Here is a 16,752-nt window from a genome sequence, read left to right as displayed (position 1 = left end):
GAGGTTGCAGTGAGCTGAGACTGTGCTACTTCACTCCAGCCTGGATGACAAAGCAAGATTCCATCTCAAAAAAAAAAAAAAAAGAAAAGGCTTTTCTAAGTATGGTATACAAAACCAAAAATCAGAAAGAAAAATGTAATTAAATAAAAATGAAAATTTTGTAGAGAAAGAACAAAACAGCATAAGGTTCAGTTACGATTCATCAATAAGGAAAAAAGTTCAATACAAATTACATATATAAAGAGTTAATGTCCTTAATATACAAAAAGCTCTTATAAATCAATAAGGAAAAACCTAAACAGAAAAAAAAGGCAACTGGAAAAAGAAAAAAGCCATAAACATACAAAATATTTTCAACCTTACTAGACCTAAGAAATGTACATTAAAGGAATTTCCTTTTTTTCATCATCACAAGAGATAAAATTGGCAATCCTGAAGAAACAAGCATAATTATTAATAATAACATAACTATTTCTCAAATTAACTCATAAACAATAACATAATTATTTCTCAAATTAACTCTCTGATGGCAGAGAATAGCACAGCCAGGACATAACATAACTATTTCTCAAATTAACTCATAAACAATAACATAATTATTTCTCAAATTAACTCTCTGATGGCAGAGAATAGCACAGCCAGGACATAACAGACATAAAATCATCTGCTGATGACTAAATTATGGCATATACATTTTTTTTTTTTTTTGAGACAGAGTCTTGCTCTGTCACCAGGCACCAGGCTGGAGTGCAGTGGAACAATCTCGGCTCACTGCAACCTCCGCCTCCCAGGTTCAAGCAATTCTCCTGCCTCAGCCTCCCGAGTAGCTGGGACTACAGGTGCACGCCACCACACCCAGCTAATTTTTTTTTGTATTTTTAGTAGAGACAGGGTTTCACCATGTTGGCCAGGATGGTCTCGATCTCTTGACCTGGTGATCCACCCGCCTCGGCCTCCCAAAGTGCTGGGATTACAGGCTTGAGCCACCGTGCCCGGCCTGGCATATACATATTACAGTGATATAGATCTATATTTATCACTATAAAAGATATAAGGGCATAGAGTGGGAAAAAAAAGAGGAACAGCATGAATATAACTTATGCATGTCGATGCATAAATATCATATATATATATGTACACACATATGCCCACACATGTACATATATGCATAAAACAATGTGTAGAAGTTCAAAATGTTCGTTCGTTTGTTTGTTTCCCTGAGACGGGAGTCGATCTCAGCTCACTGCAACCTCCACCTCCCAGGCTCAAGCAATTCTCCTGCCTCAGCCTCCCAAATACCTGGGATTACAGGCATGCACCACCACACCCAGCTAATTTTTATATTTTTAGTATAGACAAGGTTTCACCATGTTGGCCAGGCTGGTCTTGAACTCCTGACCTCAGGGGATTCACCCACCTCAAAGTGGATTCCCAGCCCATTTCCAAAGTGCTAGGATTACAGGCATCAGCCACCACTCCCAGCCCATAATGTTAGTGTCTAAGAAATGAACCTCTACTATGACTTTCTTCATTGTATTTCTCTTTATTATTTAAATTGTTCACATTGAGCTTCTTTTAAAAAATATCAAAATCATTCAAAAGTAAATTGCTCAAATAAAAAATTGAATACACTAAATTACAAATGTAACCAGGTTATATTAAATTCTAACACTACAACTGAAACTGCTGAACTAAAAAATCGACCTTGTAGACATCCTATTACAAAATTCCTAAACAGCTGATAAAGTCAAAATGCTGAGACCCTTTTTTCCTCCTTTTTAAAGGAGGAAAGATGTTCTGAAAGACGTCAGATTCAGCTATTTAGTCATGTGAAAATTTAACTTCCTCAATTTAATTCCCTAAGGCAACTCTAGCTAAATAAAATAACTTGGAGGATTACTCCTTGTTAATTCATAATTTATGTTCTCTTTAAAATAAATGGGGTGACATATGGAAAGAGAAAAAGTAATAAATTAATGCTTTGGTCTATTAAAATATTTTATTTATATTTGTGTGAGATAAGCCAAGGAAAAGCAAGACAAATAGTACTTTTAGTTTTAGTTTAACTGCAAATGAGTAAAAGAAAAACACAAATGAGGAAACCACAATGATCTTTAAAAGTCTCTATCATACATTCAGCATTTCTCAGTAACTTAAAAAAAAAAAAAAAAAGAGTAAAAGTCTCACTAAAAAATCCTAAAATTACCCTTACCCACAAACTCCCTTTCCAAAAGCTTCCCTGGTTTTGTTTAAAAAAAAAAAAAAAAATTAAAATGCATGTGTCTACAAAGCATACAGAAAAGTATTAATTTAGCCATTATCCAGTATATTTCAATTCCTGCAGCAGTTAAAATACCTGGTTTCACTGCCCCAGTGATCAACTGATAGGCCAAAATTCTTGTTTATTCCATGTGGTGTCATCAGATTCTCAGTCTAGAAAAGCATCAAAATAATATACTTCACAATTTCCAAATTATTTTTAGAAGGTGCTTATGAATTATTTCTTTAAAAACTATCAGAAATTATTAAATCTTCTTTTCTTTTTTTTTTTAAAGGGGTCTCCCTCTGTTGCCTATGCTAGAGTATGCAGTGGTGCAATCATAGTTCACTGCAGACTTAAACTCCTGCATTCCAGCAATCCTCCCACCTCAGCCTCCCAAATAGCTGGGACTTACAGGCACCCATCACCATCCCTGGCTTAGAGAAATTACTAAATCTTTTTTCAAGCAGATGTTCTTTACTAACACATACTACAGCCACCTTATCATCTGCCATCTTCATATTTCTGTTCATTGTTAACATTCTAACAAACGTTCTTCTTAGAGAGAAAATCAAGGCTTCTAACAAATCTATCTTAATAATAGCATTAAAAAGGAGAAAACTCTATTTTATCGTATCTCAGTAAACAAAGATAAAGCTAACAGATGAAGTTTATTCCTAAACTTTTCTGTTAATGATACAAAAAGCAGAGTGAAGACTAAGCAGAATTCTTTTGGAGAGCAGAGCTACAACATTTCATATGAAAATTATCGATTGAGACCCAGAAGTCATTTTTAGAGAGTCACTTTTCTAACCAATAACCATGAATTAAGAGAGTCAAAAACTTGTAAACTGATAAATGTAAAGAGTACTCAAATCAATGTACCCGAAGGGCAGGTGAAGGTAATCAGCCTCTCCCGTCTAGCAATAAGTAGACTTACTTTATCCACTGAGGATTTAAGGCCGAGTAAATGCTCCTGGCAGAACTTTAGGGACTAAGTCTATGGAATACATCTCAGTCACATTGTACAATGGGTACAAACACTACAGACCTCTGGAATTGCGTATGCTCAGGCATCTTCCCCAAATAGTATTCTGCTGCTAGATGAAACACAGATATTGATTTAGAATTTCTGATGTGCTTTTAGCTGTATCATCAAATACAATGAACTGGGAAGTCTACTCTAGTTTTTCATCTATTGTATGTAACCTTTTCTACCTGCTTGCATTTTTAGTAACAAATATCAATCTTTTATCTGATCTTGAAGGTCTCTAATACAATGGGCTATCATCTCTGCTCTCATTTCTTCTCTCTCTCTTCGTTTACAGAAACATCAATTATTATATCCATTTGTATTCCTTCTCTTCACCTATACCTGCCAACCTTCTAGCTTCATGCCCTGAACTTGTACTCTATAAACATTCAGTTTGTAATTCTTTTCCTTATCTTTTTAAAAAGTAACAAATATGAAAGGGAGAGCAATAATAATAATATTTATGTGCAATGTCCCCTTTCAGAGTTAAGGGGTAGGCAAGGTAGATGGCAGTAAGAGATAAAGACAAAAAGACTCAAAAAAGGAACAGCAACACGATAAAGGCAGGACATGCAGGTTCAGAAAATGGCTTTGAAAAGAAGAATAAAGGACTGATAGCAGAAAGACTAATAAGATAGTTTTGCCTCAAGAAAAATCTTATAAACATTCTTAGGACTTCTCAGGATCACATCCTCCAGTAAAAAACACTAAATCAATGCACAGTTATTTTATAATGATGACTTAAATAAAATACCAATGCATTCTTCTCTTAAATCTAAGTAAAATATATATGAGAAACTAAGTATTGAGAAGACACACATTTATCATCACACATGACTTCTACCAAGTTCCTCACACATGGCTTGCAGCAAAAACCTCCACCTGTGCAGCACTGCATATTACATGTTCACAGATTGTACAAAGTCATTATCATAACCAACCTAAATAAGATATAAGGAGTTAAAATGACCTCAATCATCTACTTGAAGACCAAAATAAGAATTATTAATGACATCTAGGCTGTTTTAAGATAGCCTTAAGCCTTGATCTTATCTCTAAGAAGAACATAATATTTACCACACAGTTGTTTGATAAATAAATTTTAATTACGTCAGGTTCTTAGTAACCTCTAAGTCAAAGGTAACCAGGAATACTTGGAGCCTCCATACCTCAAAATGCAACTTTCCAAGCAATAGATAGCTATAGACTGCTATCTCTATATAAGAGGTAACATAGTGAGTAAAATTATTTAATCAGCAAAGCATAAGTAACCCCTACAAGAACTGAAGAATTTAAGAATCTCAGGACTGAAAGAGAATTTACAAAGCGTCTAATAACTAGTACTTTTTTTGTTTTTTGGTGGTTTGTGTTTTTTGGGTTTTGGGGGAGGATGTTTTCTTCTTCGGTTTTTGGTGTTTTTTTTTTTTTTTTTTTTGAGACAAGGTCTTGCTCTGTTGCCCAAGCTAGAGTGCTGTGCCACAATCTCAGTTCACTGTAACCTTGACCTCCTGGGCTCAAGTAATCCTCCCACTTCAGTTCCCTAGTAGCTGGGACTACAGGCAGGCACCACCATGCCTGGCTACTTTTTTGTATTTTTTATAGAGATGGGGTTTTTCCATGTTGCTCAGGCTGATCTCAAATTCCTGACCTCAAGTGATCCTCAAGCCTCCCAAAGTTCTAGGACTACAGGCATAAGCCACCGTCCCTAGCACTAGTAAGTATTAACAGTAGTTCTTGACCATTGTCTCACACGATACAAGCTATCACTAATTTTTCCTAATCAATAGTACTTGGGTGGAGAGGAGTAGTGAAAGAAAATGTGTAAATTTAAAAGAATGAAAAAAGTATCACTACCATCCTGAGAGTTTTGATTTGCTCTCTGGTTCAGACTCACTAACAATCAACTACCAATTGGGTTCAACCACCCATACAGTAACAAGATCTTTACAACAACATCCTTGCCAGCTGCAGTCCCTCAGCCTCTGACGAAACACTTCTAGAAAAATACTAAATGGATATTGTACTAAACTCAAAATATGCTATAAATGTAAAAAGTCCAATAATGTTTTAAACTGTTTATTTTCATATCTGTTCTAGAACATCCATAACTGTTGTAGAGTATCCATAGGAACTACAGGGTATCTGCTAATTTTAAACAACTAGACTTGCTAAGATGATACTATGCGGAACCAAATTTCTATCTACACATTATTTTCACTAACTGTTCCTGGTTGTAACCTCTGAAACTAATCTTTCCATTTGACAGCCCATCTGATATTTAAAGACACACCTCCTAACCTTCCTAGCCCCTAGTCTTGTCTTTTCTACATTAAATGTCCCAGTTCCTTCAACTGATCAGAAGACTGTCCATGTGTGGTAATGAGAACCTCAATCAGGGTACTGGTAAAAGGATTAGAAATGAGTAGATAAAAGTAGCAACTTGACATGGTAGACCTAGCAACATCATACAAATATATGGATGTGTATATGCCCACATACAAGAGAGGAGACTAAAGTGACTCTACGATATCAGGTCTAATGTTTAGGAGGATAATGGTTCCACTAACCAAAACAGGGAACCCACGTAGAGAAGACTAAGGTGAAAATAGGAAATTCAGTTTGAGATACAGGGATTGTGAGGTGTGTAATAAGTAAATATGAATGCTATCATGGTGCCTTTAAGAGGTGACTGGGTAATGGGGGTTCTGCCCTCATGAATAAATTAATTCACTTATGGATTATGGATTAACAGGTTATCGCAGGAGTGGGACTGGAGCCTTTATAAGAAGAGAAAGTGAGACTTGAGCTAGTGTGCTTAGCTCTGTCACCATGTGATGCCCTGCACCACCTCAGGACTCTGCAGAGCCCCCACTAGCAAGAAGGCCCTCACCAGATACAGCTCCTCAACCTTGGACTTTTCAGCTTTCATGACTATGAAGAATAAATTCCTTTTCTTCATAAATTACCCAGTTTCAGGTATTCTGTTATAAGCAATGGAAGACAGACTACAACAATGGATAAGACCTTTTCCAAGACCCATTATATTAGTTACTCTTGACAAGAAAAAGGTGCATCTATATTATGGAAGCTAGTACTACATGTAATTTAAACACAAAACATCACATTTTTTCATCAAGTATTTGAGTGGTTACTCCTACAAGGCACTGAGGGAGATACAATGAGCCATGAAACCCAGTTCCTGCCCTCACTAATCTTACATTCTAATAAACAAGATGTTTATAACTAACCGTAAGACTGAATGTGGTTATTATCTTACAATAGTGATATAAAGTATCACAACTATTAAGAGACATATTTCCCCCTTTCCAATGAGAATATTCACACATGAATAATACCAAAGGGTAAAATACCGTCACAACAAGCATTCTTCAAATACAAAGAAGAAGGACTTAACGAAAAACATAAATCTTTCTATTCTGGTTACAAATACAGGAAAACATTAGAGCTATTACTTGGGAATTAAGTACCCCCAACAATTATGTCCATTGTTAAAGATTAATGCTTGAATTGTACCATCAGTTAAAAGAAGAGCATTGTTTAAAATATTCACAAACACAATTGTTTTGGCTTACAAATGAAATCACTTGATGTCACTTTTGTCATTCCTAATTTCAAATATTATATCAATTGAAAAATAGAGCTACAAGTTTAGAGCCTTACAAGTCTTAAAATTGAATATTCTCCAGCTGATATAACTGTTCTAGAGTTCCCTATAACTATATATTATGACAAAGTTTTAAATTATGTCACTTTAGTAGTTTTACAGATAACTGATTTTACAAAGACTCTATTAAAAAGTAATTTAGGGGCCGGGCGCGGTGGCTCAAGCCTGTAATCCCAGCACTTTGGGAGGCCGAGGCGGGTGGATCCCAAGGTCAAGAGATCGAGACCATCCTGGTCAACATGGTGAAACCCCGTCTCTACTAATACAAAAAATTAGCTGGGCACGGTGGCGCGTGCCTGTAATCCCAGCTACTCAGGAGGCTGAGACAGGAGAATTGCCTGAACCCAGGAGGCGGAGGTTGCGGTGAGCCGAGATCGCGCCATTGCACTCCAGCCTGGGTAACAAGAGCGAAACTCCGTCTCAAAAAAAAAAAAAAAAAAAAAAAAAAGTAATTTAGGGCCGGGCGCGGTGGCTCACGCCTATAATCCCAGCACTTTGGGAGGCAGAGGCGGGTGGATCACGAGGTCAAGAGATCGAGACCATCCTGGTCAACATGGTGAAACCCCATCTCTACTAAAAAAAATACAAAAATTAGCTGGGCATGGTGGCGCGCGCCTGTAATTCCAGCTACTGAGGCAGGAGAATTGCCTGAACCCAGGAGGCGGAGGTTGCGGTGACCCGAGATCGCACCATTGCACTCCAGCCTGGGTAACAAGAGCGAAACTCCGTCTCAAAAAAAAAAAAAAAGTTATTTAGTAGGACCCTAACTATATTTTACATTCATAACATAATCACAGAGAAAAAATAATTCAAATAACTTTGAACACCTATTTTGACTACATATACATTTAGTGGGATATATTCTAAGAATATTAAATAGCAAAGAAACCTTTACTTGGCCAATCTGTTGCTGGAAGCAGGATCAGTCAGTCCAGTAATTCCAAAACTATTTTATGTGTGTTGTAAGATAGGTTAGATGAATAAAAATCGTGATATAATTGATAATCAGAATTCTCTCTTTGAGAAAACAGAGGTATAAACAGGAATTGGAAGGAAGTGATGAGAATTCTGCAGTGTTGAATCTGAATTGAAGGTATCCCATGAACTCATGATTTCTTAAAAAGTGTATATGTTGGCTGGGCACAGTGGCTCACGCCTGTAGTCCCAGCACTTTGGAAGGCTGAGGCAGGCAGATCACCTGAGGTCGGGAGTTCAAGACCAGACTGACCAACATGGAGAAACCCGACTCTACTAAAAATACAGAATTAGCTGGGCGTGGTGGTGCATGCCTGTAATCCCAGCTACTCAGGAGGCTAAGGAAGGAGAATCGCCTGAACTTGGGAGGCAGAGGTTGCAGGTAGCCGAGATCGCACCATTCACTGAACTCCAGCCTGGGCAACAAGAGCGAAATTCCGTCTCAAAAAATAAAAATAAAAAAACTGTATATGTGTGTCCATTTAAAGGGTCTAGAACCAGTGACACCCCAGTAACAAAGAGCATATTCAATGCCCAGATCTTGATTTCTAAGTATCATTTTCCACTAAAATAAACCAAGATTCTGTGGTAAAATGGCTGATTCCATGTATTGGGCAGGAAATGTACAAGGTTAGGCTGGAACATCTTATTATACAAATATGAGTAAGAAAGTGCTCAAACACCACTGTGGACATATCCAAAGGCATTATAGTTATGTAAGAGAATGTGCTACTTCTTAGGAGATGCATGATGAATTATTTGAGGGTAAAGTCTCATGATGTTTCCACCTTACTTTCAAATAGTTGAGCAAGAAAGTGTGTGTGTGTGTATGTATTTATATAGAAAGAGCACTTGTCTAACAGCAAGGAATGAGAGCAAAAGAGGTATAATGTTAACAACTAGTGAATCTAGGTAAAGGATATACAGGTAGTACTTACCATTTCAATGTTTTTATAGGCTGAAAGTAAAAAGAAAAAATGAGGAAAAAAGGTAGAAATTAGGTTGACTTTAGAGCAGCTGATCAGACTTGATCATAACTACTCTTCACCCTATTCATAAGAGCTAAAAGTGAGTACAAAGTTCAAAAAGGTTTGGTTAAAAATAAAGGTAATAACCCTAACAAACAATAAGTAATCATAAACTAATCACCATAAGTTTTCTATCACGGCTGTAAACTACACATAATCGCATAAGAATTCTGTGAAAGATGATATGTGCTGGTTTATCTGGGACGATAGTGAATAAGCAAAACTATTTTATATATTTTCTCCACATCTAAATACCAAACAAATTTTTTTCTCAAATTGAGTTTTATTAGTTACAAGGTATCCTAAAATTAAAATGGTGTCACATGAGTCAAGATGATCTTGAACCCAGTATCACTATAATAATAATGATAATAAACATTTAAAATCTGTACTGATAATTTTATTAACCTATGTACATATATCATCTCATTTAATTTTCACAATTCTATAAGGCTGGTACTATTATTATCCTCATCTTATATATTAAAAAAATGGCTTAGAAAAGCTACATAACTTCTTTAAGGTCATACTGCTAGTATAAAGCAAATAGAGATTGTGAATCCAGGCAGTCTGACACCAAAGTCTCTTTGCTGTATACTCTACACTCTACCACTTTACTATGAAATGCAAAATTTAAATAAACTATAAGTCACTACTGTTTCAATCCAATATCTATCAAAAATTACATGAATGAAGCATTTCAAAGAAAAATCAAAAGCATGTATTTTTTCCTAAATGCACATTTATGTATGTACCAAATGAAGTTAGAATTTAACCAGATGCCAATTTACTGCCAAATCTCAAGTGAAAATAAAGTTGATATAATAACTGCATTATTCAGTTACCTATTCATATATATGGTTTAATATATTATAGATAGATTCAAAACAGAGACTAACATATTTCCAGAAGCTTTCCTTTAGAACTCCACCCCTGCTCAATCAAGAAAAAATGATACCAAAAAAACATATTTCAGGCATAGTTATTACTCAAATAAACAAAATTGAAACAATGACACAAAAGGGTAAAAAATAACTAAGAAAATTAACCTTAAACACGGCTACAACAATAAAAAATACTAATAAACAAAGCATGTTTCCCAAACCTGGTCCTCTTTCAACGTTCTCCACCTCTGTGAATGGTGCAACAATCTTTCCAATTATACAAGCCAAAAACCTATGATTAGCCAATGATATCTTCTTCTCCCTCACCTTCCATATCTAATCTATCACCTAGTTCCACCTCCTGAACACCTCTGGAATCCATCCACTTCTCTCTCTCTTACCATTACCACCTTGTCCAAAAGATCATGTCTCAATTGGGCTACTTCAACAATCTCCTAACTGGCCTCTCCCCATTCCCACTCTTATCCCCTCTATCATCAGTTCGTCCACTGTGTAACATCAAGTCCTTTTTTAATAGCATTTACCATAGTTGTAACTTTAAATTTCTTTGACTATTTAATTCCTGTCTGCCTCCTCTGTTAGACAGTAAATTCTATGAGGATAAAGACCATATTTATTCACTACTAAACCACTGTGGCCTACAAGAATGCCTAGTTAATAAATAAACGCTAAATGACTGAATGCATGTCAAAGATTACAATTTATAAATAGTCCGAAAAATAAAAATAAAGTGCTTTATAAGGCTTACCAATTATTCTACATCAAAGATTTTGACTTTTTTTTTTTTTTGAGACAGGGTCCTAATTTCTACCTACCAATCCCTAATCACTATTTAAAGTCCAGATTAAATCTTCTTCATGAAACATTCCCTAGTTATCTGTCTTCTCACCTTTTAACATTCTAAAACACTCACATAAAATCTAATATATATTGACTATATTTTCAGCTTCTTGAAAGCAAAGTCCACATCTCATACATTCTGCCAGAGTATAAGCTCCCTAAGAGCAGGGATTTCTGTTTCTTGTTCACTGCTATATCCCCAGCAATTTGAAGGGTGTCTGCTCAGTAAGCATGTGTTGATTTAATGCTCTTTATATATTCCAGGATAGTGCACAAATCCTTACAGCTGTTGTATAGTGGGAAGAGTCAAAAAGAACTAAATTCCTTAAATTCTTCAAGCTTCAGTTTTTTATATGCTAAATGTAAATAATACTCAATAGCTTACTTAGTTGGAATGACTGAGCTAATGCTTTAAAAGCATCCATGCAGAGCTGAGCACAAGAGGATACTCTTTTTTTAAGAGGATACTCTTACAATAAAGGTTTTGGTGATTTTGTGACAATAATTCAATAGTAAGAAGTAGTCACTAAGTGCCTACTAAATGAACAAAATCTCAGGAATATTAAAAGATTGAGTAATGTCTAGCTTATCATTTTTTCAATAAAAAATTATGAGAAAATTTATTCCAAAATATATATACCCCCAAATCTTAAGCATGGCTGAAACCATTTCAGTATTTTGTGCATTAATTAGGAATAATCCCAATTTAACATTGTACCAGTATTGATATTTATACTTTACTGACGTGTAGAGCATATTTGATTGCTTAAAAAAGAATAATAATCTTAGTACAAGAACCTCTTTAGTGCACTAATCAGAAGAGAAAAGCTGCAAACTCATTTGAGTTATGTGGTTCCCCAGAAAGCCAGAAAATTTCTGCCTTTTTATAAAACAGTAGTGAACAGAATACAATGCTGTTCACCAGAACTATCAAAATATCTAGAAATACTTCATAACCAATGACCATAAATACATTTTTCCAAATACTTGCATCCTATTATAAAGAAAAAGAGCATTAATCAAATGGCTTTTAGTGTCTTTTTGCTAAAATTACACAATTCCTTAGATTGGCCACTTTTTGACATGTGGTTCTAAAAATTTTATAGCGAATTAACTGATAATTCAATATAGTCTCAGATTATTGGACTAATTAGAAACTCTTCCTGTTCCGAGAAGAAGCTTTATCAATTTGAAACTCAGAAAATACATAGACTTTACCTTTCAAAGTCTTTCCAATCCCTCTGGGTACTTTCAATGACTCATAATCTAATTACAAGTCACAAGCAAACAAGAAGGAAAGATCATTACCTTGTCTTTTTTTGCCATCAACTGACACAAAATCATTGCCGAAAACCCACTGGGGACATATGGTCCAAGCAGGAAAACAGAAGAAAACTCCTAAGTAATTCGGATATAAAAAGATGTAAGACGAGGTATTCTCGAACTATAGGGTAGCAGTGAGCCACATGTGGATAAATAATCAATACAAAGAAAAGGTAAGCCAAAGAAATCATAAGAAATATAAACTTAATAAACAGAGTCAGGCTGAGTTGACCGCTGAAGGTTCTCATATATGAAAGAATTTATTCTACACCTCCAACTTCAAAAGCTCTTAGATGCGGGTGGTGTTGGGAGGGTTCAAGGTGAGCGGGAACCAAATAAAGTGAATGAACGTTAATACTTAGATGGAAAGGCATTAATACATGCAAGGTAGTGTGTTATGGCTTGAAACAGTAACAAACACCAAAAAGGGAGAAAGAGGCTAGGAATGGGAACAGAGAGATCGTGGGGATCCAGGTTTTTTTTTCCTCCTTTTTTGATTTTTTAAACAAGGAGAAACAAGGGCGACAGAGAGAGCAGGGGGGTATGAGGAAGGATCAAATGGATGCTATAGATCAAGGGAAAAGGTCTTGCCTGGAACATCTAAGAAAACCACGAGGAAAGGAGGAACAGCTGCCCACAGTTAGGCTTACGGTTTATCTCTGGAACCCAGGATAGAGCGAGAAAGAGTCAGAAGACAAATGACACTAGAAAGAAGAGACAAGGGAGGCGCCAAAACCCTCAGAGAACCCAGCTGGTTGGCCACAGGATCTTCACTGAAGGCGGACCCCAAGAAACCTGGTCATTCGGGGACCAAAGACACTAAGTCCCAACCTTCTCGACTTTCCTAGCCCCAAGCCGATCCCTCACCTAAACAGAAGGACTGGAGAACTGTAAAAATGTGCAGGAGCCACCAACCCGGGAAGTGCTCCAGCTCTAGCAGCAGCCACCACAAAAGCAGCCCGCACACACGCAGACGCTCCAACCTCAGCGCCGCAGCCACAGGTATTTTGAGCACCCCGGCCACCGTAGTAAGAGGAACCGCCTCCTCTTCAAATCCATAACAGCAGCCACTTCCGGGATACGAAGGCTTTGCGATAGGCAGCAGTGATAGCGGCGGCGAAGCGGCCTCTACCACGCTTACTTTATCCATCCCTTTTTCCCACCTGTCCGCGCCCCCATCCCGGTAATCCGCCAATCGAGCAAGCGCAGAACCAAGGGAAAGTATCCATCCGTGAGCATTGTCTTCTCAGATAGACAAACTACATTACGGCTGCCATAAATTCCTGTTGAGCACTTGGACTTCACCTACCAGCAGGCCATGCAGCTCTTGCCTCTGGCGCAGGAACTGCAAGAACCAGCATGCATTGCGCCCTTCTTCCTCGCACCCCGGAGCAAGATAGACTCTAAGCCCCACTTTGATTAAAAAAATAAAAAGCCAGAATGCCTTCTTACCCTGTTGTGAAGGAGCTCTAAGCTAGGCCATAGTTAGGACTTTAGGTTACTTATAAAACATCAAGGGATATGTGCACTTATTTTCCATATTCAGATTATTTTCAAGCTATAAAACAGGACAGCCGAGCGCGATGGGTCGCGTCTATAATCCCAGCACTTTAGGAGACCGAGGCGGGTGGATCGCTTGAGGTCAGGAGTTCGAGACCAACCTGGCCAACATGGTGAAAGCCCGTCTCTATGAAAAAAGTACAAAAGTTGCCCGGACGTGGCGGCGGGCGCCTGTAATTCCAGCTACTCAAGAGGCTGAGGCAGGAGACTCGCTTGAACCCGGCAGGCGAAGGTTGCAGTGAGAGATATCACACCACTGTACTTCAGCCTGGACGACAGAGGGAGGGTTTGTCAAAAAAAGAAAAAAAAAAAAAAAAAAAAAGGACGGTCTAAGGTCTAAAGATGCTTTTTATAACGTGGAAATTTTTGGCCAGGCGCAGCGGCTCACGCCTGTAATCCCAGCACTTTAAGAGGACGAGCCGAGCGGGTCACTTGAGCACAGGAGTTGAGACCAGCCAGGCCAACATGGTGAAACCTGGTCTTTACTAAAAACACAAAAAATTAGCTGGGCATAGTGGCACGTGCCTGTAATCTCAACTACTCAGAAGACTGAGGCAGGAGAATCCCTTGAACCCGGGAGGCGGAGGTTTCAGTGAGCCAAGAGTGTGCCACTGCATTCCAGCCTAAGGGAGACAGTGAGACCCCATCCAAAAAAGAAAAAATAAAATAAAAATAAATCAAGTGGAAATGTTTATCTTCACTCCTAAATGATGTCAAGAGAAATACTAAGTTACTACAAAATGTAATCCTATGCAGTTTTATAGTACCGCTGATCTTGTTGGAGCAAGGACTACCAGACATGCTTCTGAATTACATAGAAAATTATACTGAAAACTAGAAATAAAATATGAACAGTCTATACTACCGGACTAGGAAACCACATGGGAATGAAAACCTTCAAGATTGAAGAGTTAAAAAGTTCAAAATAAAACTTGCAATTTTTTCAGTTTAGTAATGTGTTTGGTGGTTTAAATTTTTTTCTCACAAAAACAGGTAGCTGGATCTATTTATTTTTTATTCATGCACTTGGACAACTAAATAACAAAACAAGGGGTATAAGATCACAAATGGCACACTTAGAGTGAGCGAACAAAGCGGTTTTCTTATGTGATTCCATAGCCTGTTGTTTCATGTTTTGAAATCCCCAAACTCTGTTCTGATTTTTTTTAGGAGAGAGAGAATCTAGATGCCTTTTTGTAACTCTCATAAAGACCTGGGTTGCAAGAATGAATATATTTTATTTTTGATGTTGTGGTTAACAGGCCATGAGAAGCAATGCTTGGATTCTTAAAATAACTATATAATTATACAAAAGTAAATTGTGTGTATACTGCAGACTTGGGTTTCCTGTGGATTTACCACAACAAATTTTAATTGGTTAGAAAAAGGGAGCAGAGTATCTTTCCTTTTCTCAACTTCACACAGAAGTCACAGGAGGAAACTATATTCTCCAACACTGACATGGCGTTAGCTATCATACAAACTGCTTTCCAACTCTAGTGCTTTAAATTATGCAGCGCTAGCAAGTAAATATTTAAAATCTATGATCGTGGAAAATAATCTGCTGTTTTCCATGCTCATGCACCAAAACAATATGAATGCAGTGAGAGAGGACATTTCCACTGAAATGATTCAGAGGTAATGTTGATAAACTATAATTAGGTTATCTGATATTTATAGGTGTTTGCTGTAAACAAACAAAATTGCATCCACTTATTAATGATGTTATTAAGAAAGCTTTAAAAATATGCTAAATATTTGATGCACATATTTCTAAAGTCGTTTCAGTGATCAATTGTGTAAATGAACATGAGCTTAAAGAGTGCATAATTTATGTAACAGACTTTACGTTTTTTTGAAGAGATTCTTGCAGCTGCAGCACTCTCTAAAGAGAACATTCTCTCCTCTAAATCTTTCACTTTCCAATTCAGACAATTGCCAACCATGCAAGAGTTAAAACTGAAGAAACTGTTCATTCATTTTAGTTCAACAAAAATATGATGAGTGCTACTAAGGGCAAGGCACTCTGGGCACTATAAGCTGTTTATGAAACATTGATAGTTTTGAAAATCAGTTAAGATTTAAAAGGAAATTAAAAGCATACATGAACTTTATCAGAATAGAAAGCAAAGTACAATACATATAACACTGACGTTTAATAATCATTCACACATTTTGTTAATTGAAACTTATAATTGCTAATATACCTTCTTAAAGGCAGGAACTGCTTTTTAAATATCTGTGCCCTCCCAGCTCTATGCACAGTACTTTGTACAGAGTAACTGGCTCTCAATAAGTGTTTGTGGAAGTTCACAGTGATGACTATGCCAGGTGCAGTGGCTCATGCGTGTAATCCCAGCACTTTGGGAGGAAAGGCAGGCGGATCACTTGAGGTCAGGAGTTCAAGACCAGCCTGGATAACATGGTGAAACCCTGTCTCTACTAAAAATACAAGAAAAATTAGCCAGGTGTGGTGGCATGGTCCCTGTAATCCCAGCACTTTGGGAGGCCTAGGCGGATGCAATCACTGGAGGTCAGGAGTTGGAGACCAGCCTAACAACATGATTAAACCCCATCTCTACTAAAAATATAAGAAATATTAGCCAGGCATAGTGACGTGTTCCTGTAATCCCAGCTACTCAGGAGGCTAAGGCAGGAGAATCACTAGAACCCTGGAGGCAGAGGTTACAGTGAGCCAAGATTAAGCCACTGCTCCAGCCTGGGCAACAGAGCATGACTCTGCCTAAAAAAAAAAAAAAAAATTCACAGTGATGACTGAGGCCCTGAAACTCCCTTCTCATTCATACTGTGTAGTTTTAATGTAAGCTGTTTCTAACTTGTGCTTTATATTTTTAATTAGCAATTCAGGTTGTATAATAAAATAACTATTAAAACCAGAATATTTAATTAATCAGAATGTCACATTCAATAATCATGAAAGCAACAATTTATGTATATATATGTACACATACACACACATACTGCTTAGTATGTATGTATGTGTGTCCTTGTATATATTTGTGTGTTTTACGTGTACTTATATTAAACACATTTATAATATATAGGTAACATTTATCTTAAGTGTCAAGCCCTTTCTAAAATGTCATCGTATTCCAGGCATATACTTTGAAAGCATACTAGCC

The 16,752-nt window shown here is 37.1% G+C and overlaps 1 protein-coding gene across 6 annotated transcripts in view; it reads right to left on the bottom strand.

Moving 5' to 3' along the window:
• Positions 1-13,340, bottom strand: part of ATG4C (autophagy related 4C cysteine peptidase) — an 82,888-nt gene extending 69,548 nt beyond the window's left edge. For 2 of the 6 annotated variants that reach the window (XR_001105779.2, XM_012442768.3), the window contains exon 1: positions 12,917-13,052. The gene's annotated coding sequence lies outside the window, so the exon portion shown is untranslated. Of the gene's footprint in view, positions 1-2,356; positions 2,377-12,034; positions 12,104-12,916; positions 13,053-13,212 lie in introns of those variants that run through there. The other 4 variants (XM_012442770.3, XM_012442769.3, XM_012442771.3 and 1 more) reach the window with 4 other exon arrangements.
• Between the last annotated feature and the right edge of the window lie 3,412 nt (positions 13,341-16,752).

Source organism: Aotus nancymaae, unplaced genomic scaffold (genome assembly GCF_030222135.1).
Source record: "Aotus nancymaae isolate 86718 unplaced genomic scaffold, 86718_ANA_hifiasm-v0.15.2.pri h1tg000007l, whole genome shotgun sequence".
Lineage (NCBI taxonomy): Eukaryota > Metazoa > Chordata > Mammalia > Primates > Aotidae > Aotus > Aotus nancymaae.
Note: the sequence above shows the minus strand (reverse complement) of the source record. Positions and strands in the feature narration are given on the sequence as shown.